Below are 11,505 nucleotides of genomic sequence, written 5' to 3'. Positions count from 1 at the left end.
AAAATTGCATGCAAATCCGTTGAGTGGTTTCCGCGTATTAATTTAATTAAACTTTTTTAACAGGTGGCAACTCTTAAGAAAGTAGCCTATTTTCCAATCTAGGTCATAAGCTATCTGTGTGCAAATTTTCATGCAAATCCGTTCAGTCGTTCCCGCATATTAATTTAATTTAACTTTTTTAACAGGTGGCAACTCTTAAAAAAAATAGCCTATTAACCAAACTGGCCAATTAGCATTTTCATGCAAATCCGTTCAGTCGTTTACGCGTGATGATTTCCCAAACATACAAACTTTCACATTTATAATATTAGTAAGAAGTAAGATAGTAAGATTACATATATGGTTGTTGGCCTTGGTGCAACATACCAAACGGCTGAAGAGTTTTAAAATCGGACAATAACCACGCCCACATCCCATATAACGGTAATTTAGAGAAATACAAAATCTTCGATAAATCAGTTAATACTGAATCTAATTTATTCAAAATTGATGTTCAGTATGAGTTAGATTTGGATGATGACAATATTTTAACAGAACCGCCAATTACTAGAAACATTCCGTATAACCATTTGGAATATTTAGAATTTGAAGACCCATCACTTCCTGACCCACAAGTGCCATGCCACATACAAGGAACTGAGCGATACGTTCAACTGCTAAGTCGTGTGTCTCGGCGCGTAACGAAAAAAAATCGTGAAAGTGTTATGGCTGTGACTGATGTTAGTCGAAAAAAATACCACGCTTGGACAGAAAGCAGGACTTAAAGATTAGTTATTTAAGAATTTTCAAAAAAATAAACGGCTTTTTGTACCCTTACAATCATAAGTCAGCTATTTGCTTAAGTTTTTCCCAACCTTTTGTGGCGCTAGGGCCTTTATTCTTTTTATTATTTATGAATGACATTAGGTCCTGTTATTCTTCTTCGTCAAAATTTCTTTTCCAAGAGCTGGCGTCGAAAATATGCTATAGTTTTTTCAATATTTTCACAATGGGCTGCATTTTAGTAATGGAACGTTAGTGCAAAGTCAGCACTTTCAGTTCCGGGACACCTGGCGCCGGAACGCGCGCGAATATAATAATAAAAACTACAAAGTTAATAAAGGATACACTCAGACTCATTTGTGATAGGACCAGGTGAGTCAGCAGTCGACAGAAGTGAGAATGGTAACTGCTGGTAGATAATTTTTACAAAAGGTTAGCACAATAATTATACTTTTTCTAAAAAAAAATTTGTAGTAGCGAACTTTTAATGCAGTTTACTTCTATTTGACACGTAGATCATTGATCCACAGTCTTACCTCTAAATCTCATTGGGAACATTCGGCCATCTTGGATTTTATGTTTTTTTTTTTGATTTTTGGGATTTGCAAGATTATTTAAATTGTAGGGAATTTAATTTCCCACATTTTTTAAGTATAAGGTTAAAAAAAAGTTTTTGTAAATAACATCGTGCGGCAAAAACCAAAAATTTTTAAAACACACGAAAAAATCAATTTATTCACAAACCTAGGAGCCAAATATAGCATAACTGCGTTTTTAATTTTTCTCTCTGACGTCAGGATTTTGTTTAAAGGACTTTGAAATTTCCAGGATATTAAAAGGAAAAATTCTGTAGAATTAAAAAAAATTAATTTTTTGTTGCACCAGGACGAATAAATTTTGAAAATGTCCTTTTAAAACTTTATCCTTGAATATCCTTGGAAATTTCCAATATTTACTTTTGAAAAAAATATATGTCAAGTACTAATATGTAAACTACCATATCCTCGAAGTTCGTCCTTCTAACTATTAGTTTTAGATAAAAAAAATGTTACACTTCTCTTTATAAGATATTGATGGTTACAATATACATAAATGCAGATACTAGACAGCACTCCGCTGGGTATTGGACCAAACCAATTTTTTTTAAGAGATTGAGTCATAGGTAAAAAGTTCGCTCTCCGATTTTCGAAGTTAGCCTCCGAAATCGAGATATGGGCCTTCGAAGTTCAAGATAGGATCTTTGGTAAAAAATTATTTTTTTTATTATATGTAAACAACTAAAAAACTAAAAATACAGTCGTAGACCGCCGTTTGCTCTTATTTAAATGGTTTATAGTTTTTTTGGCAAACTTATATTACAGGTGCTATAAGGGGGCAAAGGTCGCGTCTTCAAACAATTTTGAACAGATTTTTAAAAAGTTGGTATCGTTATAAACGTTATTGGACCCCCTTCTTCTCTTTTGATATGCATATTTGTATACTTTGTATGTAAACATTTGAGAAAAAACATTTAAAAGGAAAAAATACCTTTTTTTATAAAAAAAAATATTTTAAACAAACAAATTACCAACCGATTTTTAAAAAATTTATATTATTGTTAACGCAATCAAATCTTTTTTCTTCTGATATGCGTATTTGTATACTTCGTATATAAAAATTGTAGAAAAAACACCTAAACCGGGAAAAAATTCCTTATTTATAAAAAAAATAACAAAGAAATTACTAACCGATTTTTAATAATTTGGTATCGTTGTAAAGGCGATTGGACCCCCTTTCATCTGGTGTGCATATTTGTATACTTTGTGTATAAAAATTTGAAAAAACACTTGAAAGCAAAAACACCTTTTTTTTATAAAGAAAAATATTTTAAACAAAAAAAATACTAAAAGATTTTTAAAAAATTGGTATCGTTGTAAAGGCTACTAGAAAACTTATACTTTCTTAAACCCAAAAATTTCGTTTTATATACAGAAAAAGAATATTATTAAAAACATTTGTTCCCTCTATATAAACTCCTACCCCCTAGATGAAAGGCTGGCTACGCCCTTGTATGCAAAACAATTGAAGTATTTAAACCGTAGGTATATCATACGGTCAGTTTGTTCTTTTAGAGCGCATACATGGTTCCATAATAATGATTCAAGTATCTTCATTGATGTATGTATATTGTATATATATAAATGTGAATGTCTGTTTGTTTATTACGTTATAACTTTTGAACCACGACATGGAATCGCACGAAACTTTGCAGATTTATTTGTTTTTACCCCGGGAAGGTTATAGGTATGATTTTATTTGCAAAGATGTCGTAAATTTCGTAAGGGGGCGTGGCACCTCCAATAGGCCTGCAAATGTTATAACTTCGGAACCATAAGTCAAAAGAACTTGAAATTTGGTACGAAGGCGTGTCTATGGGAGAAGCTTATAGTAAGGTGTATATAAACGAGTTTGTAAAAAGAGGACGTTGTACCTCCCTTGGGCGAGGAATTTTGTTTCAGCTATAACTTCGAAACCATAACTCACATGAATTTGAAATTTGATATGCAGTCATATGTATCTATGGAAGGCGCTTATGGTAAGGTATATATAAATTAGTTTCTAAAAAGGGGCGTGGCATATCCCATAGGCATGGAATTTTGTTTCACCTATAACTTCGGAACCATATGTCGCATGAATTTGAAATTTGATATGAAGTCATATCTAGGTAGGTGCTTATGGTAAGGTTTATATAAATGAGTTTATAAAAGGGGGCGTGCCACATCCAGTTGGCTTTGAAGTTTTAATCACCCATAACTTCGGAACCATAAGTCACATGAACGTGAAATTTAGTATGTAGACATATCTATGGTAGGTTCTTATAGTAAGATATAAATAATTAAGTTTGTAGAAGGGGGCGTGGCTCATCTCATAATAATGGAATTTTTAATCAGCCATAAATTTGGACCCATAAGTCACATGAACCTGAAATTTGGTATGTAAACATACCTATGGTAGGTGCTTATAGTAAGGAGTTTGTAAAAGGGGGCGTGGCACATAACATGGACGTTTTCATCAGCCGTAACTTCGGAACCACAAGTCACGTGACCCCTTTAATTCCTTCTGATATGCCTTTCCAATTTAAAAAACTTCAGTTTCCAGTTCACTTAGCTTTTGCAATGACAATAAAGAAGAAGGTCTTAAAATAATACCCAACTCTTTATCGATAACTATATCTATGATAATTGCATTGGAAAATGCATCTAAGTTAATATAGTATATTTTGCTTTGCTGCCTCTATGCTTAAGTGCACATTTAAGATACCTACCCTAAAATGCGCATCAGAGGCATTATTTTTAACATTTATAAGGAAACTGCCCCGATAGATGCATTTAGCATACCTGCACATTGGCGATACCTGCCTTAAAAATTGTGCGACTAGTATCGATTATCAAAGAAAGTATTACGTTTACCTGCACTGGCCCTACAATTACCTAATTTTACAACTTTTTATTTATTTTGTTCATCTCGCAGAACAAGGAAAATGGCTATATATTTATGTAGTTATATAGATAATTAGATACTATCCGGTAAAAATTTCGATTGCAGTAATTTCTACGTGGTAAGTGCTTCTCCATTATTTGGTTTCATAGGGATTTGGATACCTTCCTCATTGAAGTAGTAAAGAAAATTCGCTTAAGTGCCTTTTTCGGTTAAGTGCACAAGTTTTTCGTGCAAAGGATGTGCAGCTAAGCAAAATATACTCTAGATGCTTTGAAGTGTTAAAAACATGCTGTGGAATAATATTAGAGTTATTGTTCGTAAGAAATTAGATAGTTAAAATTTAGTTATTACGATACAACGTTGGTATTTCTACTATAATATATTTTGGTGATATTTTAATATAAATAAAAATATCTGATGTGCTAAAAACTTATTATTGCTTTTCATTCCATAGCACCCCAGCTATACAACTATTCTACCCAGAGGCGTAGCCAGGATTTGGCGAAGGGGGGGGATTAAAAAAAATTTGCATCGATAACTTAAAGTTGTGATACACATTGGCTAGAGGCGTCGCACTATAGGCAAAACACGAGTTTTTTTTCAAAATCGTAGATCTTTCCTTAGAAAAGAGATAATGGAATGAAAATTTTTTTATCGTGAAGATAAATGATCATATAATATAGGAATAGAAGTTACAACAACAATAACTTAACCCTCAAAATATAGTTAAAAATGTCACTTTTTTAATTTTGGATTTTGGCTCCCATTCCACTAGAAAACACTATATTTAATACACCATTAGCACTGTTTCTGAAAGATTTCTCTTTATTTTATCTTAAGACTCGATTAGTGGGACATTGGATGCTGTACCCGAGTGGCCAGATTATAAAAAGAAAAGCTACCTTAAAACTCTTATAACTCGTAAACTATCAGCTTTCACAAAAAAATGTATATAACAAAAATGGTTATACTGGTCGATATCTTTACGAAAGTGCAGCATTTAACCCTTTAATGCAGAGTCTGTCATATATGAAACGCTTTTTAACCCTTTCAAGGCAGAGGCAAACTGGTTCTCAATATGTTTTCAACGTACTTTTTATTTATTTTTATTTTTATTTTTATTTTTATTTTTAATATTTTTATTTTTAATATTTTTATTTTTTTATTTTATTTTTTTATTTTATTTTTTTTTATTTATTTTTTTTTTTTATTATTATTTTACTATGGAAAAATTTTCCACGATTAATATCTACGTCAACATGAGAAAAAGCACGTTCAAAAGCATATTGAGAACCTTCTTCCTCTGCCTTGAAACGGTTAAAAAGTGTTTCATACATGACAGACTCTGCATTAAAGGGTTAAATGCTGCATTCCATTATCTCTTTTCTAAGCGAAGATCTACGATTTTGAAAAAAAAACTCGTATTTTGCCTATAGTGCGTCGCCTGTGGGCATTCTTTCATATATGTATGTATGTGCCATTTCTACCGTTATATATTTTTTATCTTTTTTATTATTTTATTTTTTTTATCTACTCGGTTATTCCATGGGGAATTCATGCTTTATTTAAATTTAAAAAATTAAATTACTACACCATTTTAATTAATCAGTGTATAGTCCAGGTTTGTTTTGTAGAAGTTTCGTTAGTATACACTTCAGTTTTTACACATTGAATATATCTGCATATTTATATATTTACGCGTATCTATTTACATTTATTTATTCTTATTACTTTTAAAGCTTATTTTTAATCTTCATTGCCTCTTAGAAAACTGCAAGAAAACGTGGTAGTTTCGGTGCCTAGTGGAAGAAGTCGCAAAAAAAGAAGCCTAGAGGAGAGAACGCGAAAAGCTAAAAAAAAGCTAGCTATGTAAACTGTTTCAAAACTTGCAATATTAAATTTTTAAATATAAAATTTGCAAATCTACTATACTGCAATTTTATTTTTTTAATGGTGTTAGGCTCTTATTCATCCAAATTTTCAGGTAATATAAAAAGATACAGTTCGGATGTTACTTGTTGTCGTAGGCATTTTTTTTTAATTTATGGTTTACTTTTATAAAATCACATAAAGCTGTTTGCAAGTGGACTACTCATATATTCATTAAAAGATAATTTGTCATCCGTCTGAAATAAAAAAATTTAAATCAGAAGGATAAAATAGTATTGTGTTATTATTTCAAAAGTAAGTAATTGTAGTTCAATGACGAAGGGGGGATCTATCCCCCCATATCCCCCCTGGCTACGCCACTGATTCTACCATATTATGCTATCACGGCTATATTAAAATTAGAGAAGAAATGAAATATAACATCGTTACATAAAGTATTTATCATATTTGTATAAAGACGTGGGGGGAAACCCGCGGGAAAAAGCTAGTATCTTATAAAGAGAAGTGTAAATTATTTTTTATCTAAAACTAATAAATTTAGAAGGACGAAATTCGAGGATGTGGTAGTTAACGTATTAGTCCTTGACATATATTTTTTTCAAAGCAAATATTGGAAATTTCCAAGGATATTAAAGGATAAAGTTTTAAAAGGGCATTTTCAATACTGTCCTGGTGCACGCAAAAATTAAATTCTACAGAATTTTTTCATTTTAACTTTTAATTGATACCCATACTGTTATTTTACAATGCACGGCATCTTTTTTTTAAATCATTAAAATAAAAGTATTCAAACTACAAACATAAAATTTAGTTCAGCCGTATGATTTAAGTGACTTTAGTCTTTTATAGCAACAAAACATGTACAAACGGGAGCAATACGAAATTCCCCGAAATTCCTGAAAAATTCCCCTATTTTCAATGAAAATCCCCCAAATGAATTTTGCGACATATTTAAGGCATTTCATGCACACATATCATTAATTGTGATATATGTATGTATGTATGTAATAAGGACAGTCTTTTTAACATTTCATGTTTATAATATAAAAAACTAATACGATGGCTTGGTGGCGAAAACGAAACGAGAAAAGAGAGTGTCAAATGAAAACATGAAAGAAGTGAAAAATGTCGCTATGCACGGTTTCAATTTCTGCAATATCCACACGGTTGATGAGGCAATTACGTAACGTTTCGAACCTGTAATAATAAAATAAGAGATTGTTATCACAAGTTATAATTTATAAATGCAATTTCATCCTCAATAGGAATGTTATAATCAAAGTTGTTTGTATACTGAATTCCCCCAAATTTAAAGCCATTCCCTGATTCCCCCGAGTGTGTTCTCGTTTTGGTGGAAATTACTCTTAGTAATTTTTGGAATTAGTGTGAGTACTCATTTGCACTATTTGTTATGGAGCATGAATCAACCGATTTACATGATTCAAGTACTTCAAAGAAATTCTTGCTCATTCTCTTTTTTGTTTTCTATCTGCTTTTAAACGCTTCAATTCCGTTGAATTCAAGTTTTTGGTTCTTTAAATGCGAAGCAACGAAAATGTCAAAAGCAAAGCAAACAAGTTGAAACGACTTGGCGGTACAGACGCATGTGTACTCGTCCCTTTTCTTCTCACCCCCTCTCTTCCCAATGCGAGCAGAATTGAATTCAATACTTGAACTGTGTAAAAGCAGTCAATAAGTACACTAATTATATTAGTACTCAAAGCCGGTCTCTGTTTGGGACCTATGGTTTCAAGCGCGAATTTTCTTACGTAGATTACGTTTTTGCTATACTCATTATAGGAAATAAAATCGACCCAGACTAATGTCCATTCTTGGGCATCTACAGTTACATACATATTCAAGATCATACGCACAATGTATCTGGTATGCGCATATTACATGCATATATATGTATTTTCATAAATACACACGAGATATTGTTATATTTCTTGGAGATAAATTCGTCTTCCAGTCAAAAACTCATAAAGTTAATCGGCCGAAAGAAAAAAAAACTGGCACTAAACACACACCACTCGCCAGCAAGCAATACTGGTTTTTAGTCTAACAGCTAGTATGTTTATTTCTTTCCGTCTTTTGAGTCAAATAAGCGTAAATACGATTCCAAGAGAAAAAGACGTTTGGGAAATAAGACAACAACCTTAGATACTAATTTAATGAATCATTCAGATATTCGTCGGATGCTATACGCACGAATCTAATCCTTCGCACGCGCTTGTTATGACAGTGCGAATGGAATTTAATCGTGGGAAAGGCGTCGCATATCTTAGTAGGTACGAATATTAAAAGTTATATGGCAAGCTGGCATGGCCGTGTGGTTAGAGGTGCGCACTACCACTCGGTAGATCAAGGATTCGACTCCTAGCCCCAATCACATCGAAGAGTTTTCTAATAGGAGCCACCCCTCGGCAGGCAATGCCCAACCTCCGAGTTCATTTCGGCCATAAACTAACTTCTAATATAACCGTGTGCTGTTCGCAGGCGGGGTAAAACTGTATGTCGGTCCCTCCATTTTTGTAACAACATCAATACGCACACTACAAACTGGAGGAAAAGCTAGGACGAGCAAGTGGACAAATGTGTAAGCGCCAAATATATATTTTATTTCAATTTTTGTTCAGATATATACACTATAAAGTTATTTTCATGAAACTTTTTTTTCATTAATTACACAGTTCAACAAAATTTTACCACCTGAGTAAAACACATCGTTTCTGGTAGATTTGCTGGTGCTGAATCCAAATCTAGCCGCAGAATTGCTCTAGCACGTCAGAATTTCGAGATATCCCAGCCGTGTTTTTGGCTCTTTGAGGTTATATTATGAAAACAAATTTTTCAGCTCATTTCTACTTAAGATATCATTTATTAATACTCTCCCCCTTTAAAATTCATTTTCGTTTGTTGCGATTCGTTTTTTCTTTCTCGAGATATACCAGTTTTAATGTGCAGTACTTCGGTATTAGCTATGAAATCTACAAGAAACGATGTGTTACTCGGGTGGTTGAAAAAAAGGCAAACTTTGTCGAACTGTGTTAATATGAAAATATAGTTCATTCTGTAATATAAACCATATAAATCAAAGCTTCACACTTTATACAGTACAAGTTTCAACCGGCTTAAGAATCGCGTTAATTTTTGAGGATTTTTTTTTTTGAGACTGCATTGGCGTTTTTTTTTATATAACAAGCGCAATTTGAAAAAACTGGCGTTGATTTTTTTAAATTTTGTTGCTAACCGTCTCCCATCAAAATCCGTAACTAAAACAAATTCTCAAAATCCACGGGATTTTTTAGACGTTGGAAACTTGCACTTCATTTGACTAAAATTAAATGGGCTACAAAACTGCATTCCAGAGATTCTGAGTAAAAAGTTGAATTTTTTGATAAAAATTTTTTTAAATTTTTGTGAACTTTATATAGTGTGAAGCTTTGATTTATATGGTTTGAATTACAGAATGAACTATATTTTCATAAATAATGAATGCAAACAATGGTTCATGAAAATAACTGTGAATATTATATTAAAACAAGGCGTACACTTCCATTTGTCGCTTACTGTACATATAGTCATTATTATTATCATTGTTATTATTATTATTACTATTATTATTAAATTCAGCTCATTATCTAAAAAAACATATAAATCCAAACTTCAAACTTTCTAAAAAATTAGAAAAAATCAACAAAATTTTACCACCTTTTTATAGGAATTTTTAGAAAAATTCTACCAGATTGTCCAATTTGTGAAACTCGTGCGGAGCCCACATGTAGAATTAGATCCAGAGTCATCGGAGTCACAGTTATCAGTTTCGCTGCCTTCATTGGTGTTTTCAAGACAAGAAAAAGAAGCCATTGAGTTTTGAGCACAAATAAATTCGTCTTGAAGGGCTGTACCTGATTGATGATTACTCAACACGTCAACTTAGCCAGAAGCGAAAATATTTTGTTTTCGTATTTTCTTTTCAGCTGATTGTCCCTTTGCCGCCTATAATACACCGGTTCAAAAAGAAAATTTTTTCATCTTTTCATGATATTAGTAGAGAAATGAGTTGCTCTACATGTCCACAGACATTTTGTCAAAGACTCCCCCCAATATCTTGAATATTGGATTAGCGAATCGCATTTGAACGTCACAACTTTTTGATATAAATCTATTATCGTCTTAGAACTCAAAATGTATATAATTGTAAGCTATTTCGGGCTATTTCGAAAAATTCCCCAGGTTTCTAGGGGTAGTTTTTAGCCAGGAACTCAAATATGTTGATATTTTTATCTTACCAAGCAATCTAAATTAATAGTAAATAGAATCTGCAACTAAAACTTTACAAAATCATGAATATCAATTTTCAAATTGTCCAACTTGATATATTGATATAAAATTCCCTGAGGCGACGGATATTGTTGAACTTTTAAAATGAAAGTGTACCCCATTAAATATATTATATGTATAGTGAAACAATGTTTAATTTCTTCATTACGCAGAATATATGTACGTTTATATATGAATTCAGGAACAAAGTCGAAATGAAAATGTGATTTTATTGCAATTAAAAATATTTTTGATAAAATTTCGTAAAAAAGTTAAACTTTTTATTTTTTACGTATAGCAATCAGAAGTTGGATTAAAATGAAAAAACCAAAAGAGCTTCCTGGTTGTGTTTTTTATAAAGAATGTACACGAAAAAAACTGGTCGCACATAACCAAGCATAGCTCGGTTAATCATAACATTAAAATAAAAATCGGTAGACACTTAAAAAGCTGGAAGCATTTTCCACCTTAGGGCCTGTGCCAATTGATAGAAAAGTTCTCTGGATAGTAAATTTTTGACAGCTATGAGGTGAATAAAAATGTTTGATACGGCAGGGCTAGTGAAAAATTTGACAGCAAGCATTATCAAGAAGAAGAACGAACAACGCACGTATACACATAAATTAAAGAAAACAAAAGCGAGTGGAAATAAAAGAAAATGGTCCCGCCGGCAAAAAAAATAAAGAAAAGCTATATAACTTGTAAGATTTAATTTCAGATTTACATATGAAAAGGCGTTATGTATTTTTTTAATTAAAAATACTATTTTACAGGGAGCAGTTCAGAACGCAGAATCCTTCTGGAAAAGCGCATTGACAAGGATGTTTGTTTCAGTTCAAAGAACGCCAACAGCAACGAAGGCTGGAAGTAAGTAAGAACAATATAAATAATTTGAAGACTTTATTAAGAAGTTTTTTCTTAGAAAAATCGCGAATGAGCTGAAGGATCGCCTGGACGGTAAAAGTGCTGAAGCATGTAAAGCACAATGGAATGCGTTGAGGAAAAAATATAAAAGCTTTTTCAAATACCGCTCGGGCGATGGAACAG

The sequence above is a fragment of the Rhagoletis pomonella genome, unplaced genomic scaffold, assembly GCF_013731165.1.
Source record: "Rhagoletis pomonella isolate Grant_MI unplaced genomic scaffold, Rhpom_1.0 Rhpom_scaffold_00006, whole genome shotgun sequence".
NCBI lineage: Eukaryota > Metazoa > Arthropoda > Insecta > Diptera > Tephritidae > Rhagoletis > Rhagoletis pomonella.
The sequence above is the reverse complement of the archived record's forward strand: the minus strand, read 5'-3'. Positions refer to the sequence as shown.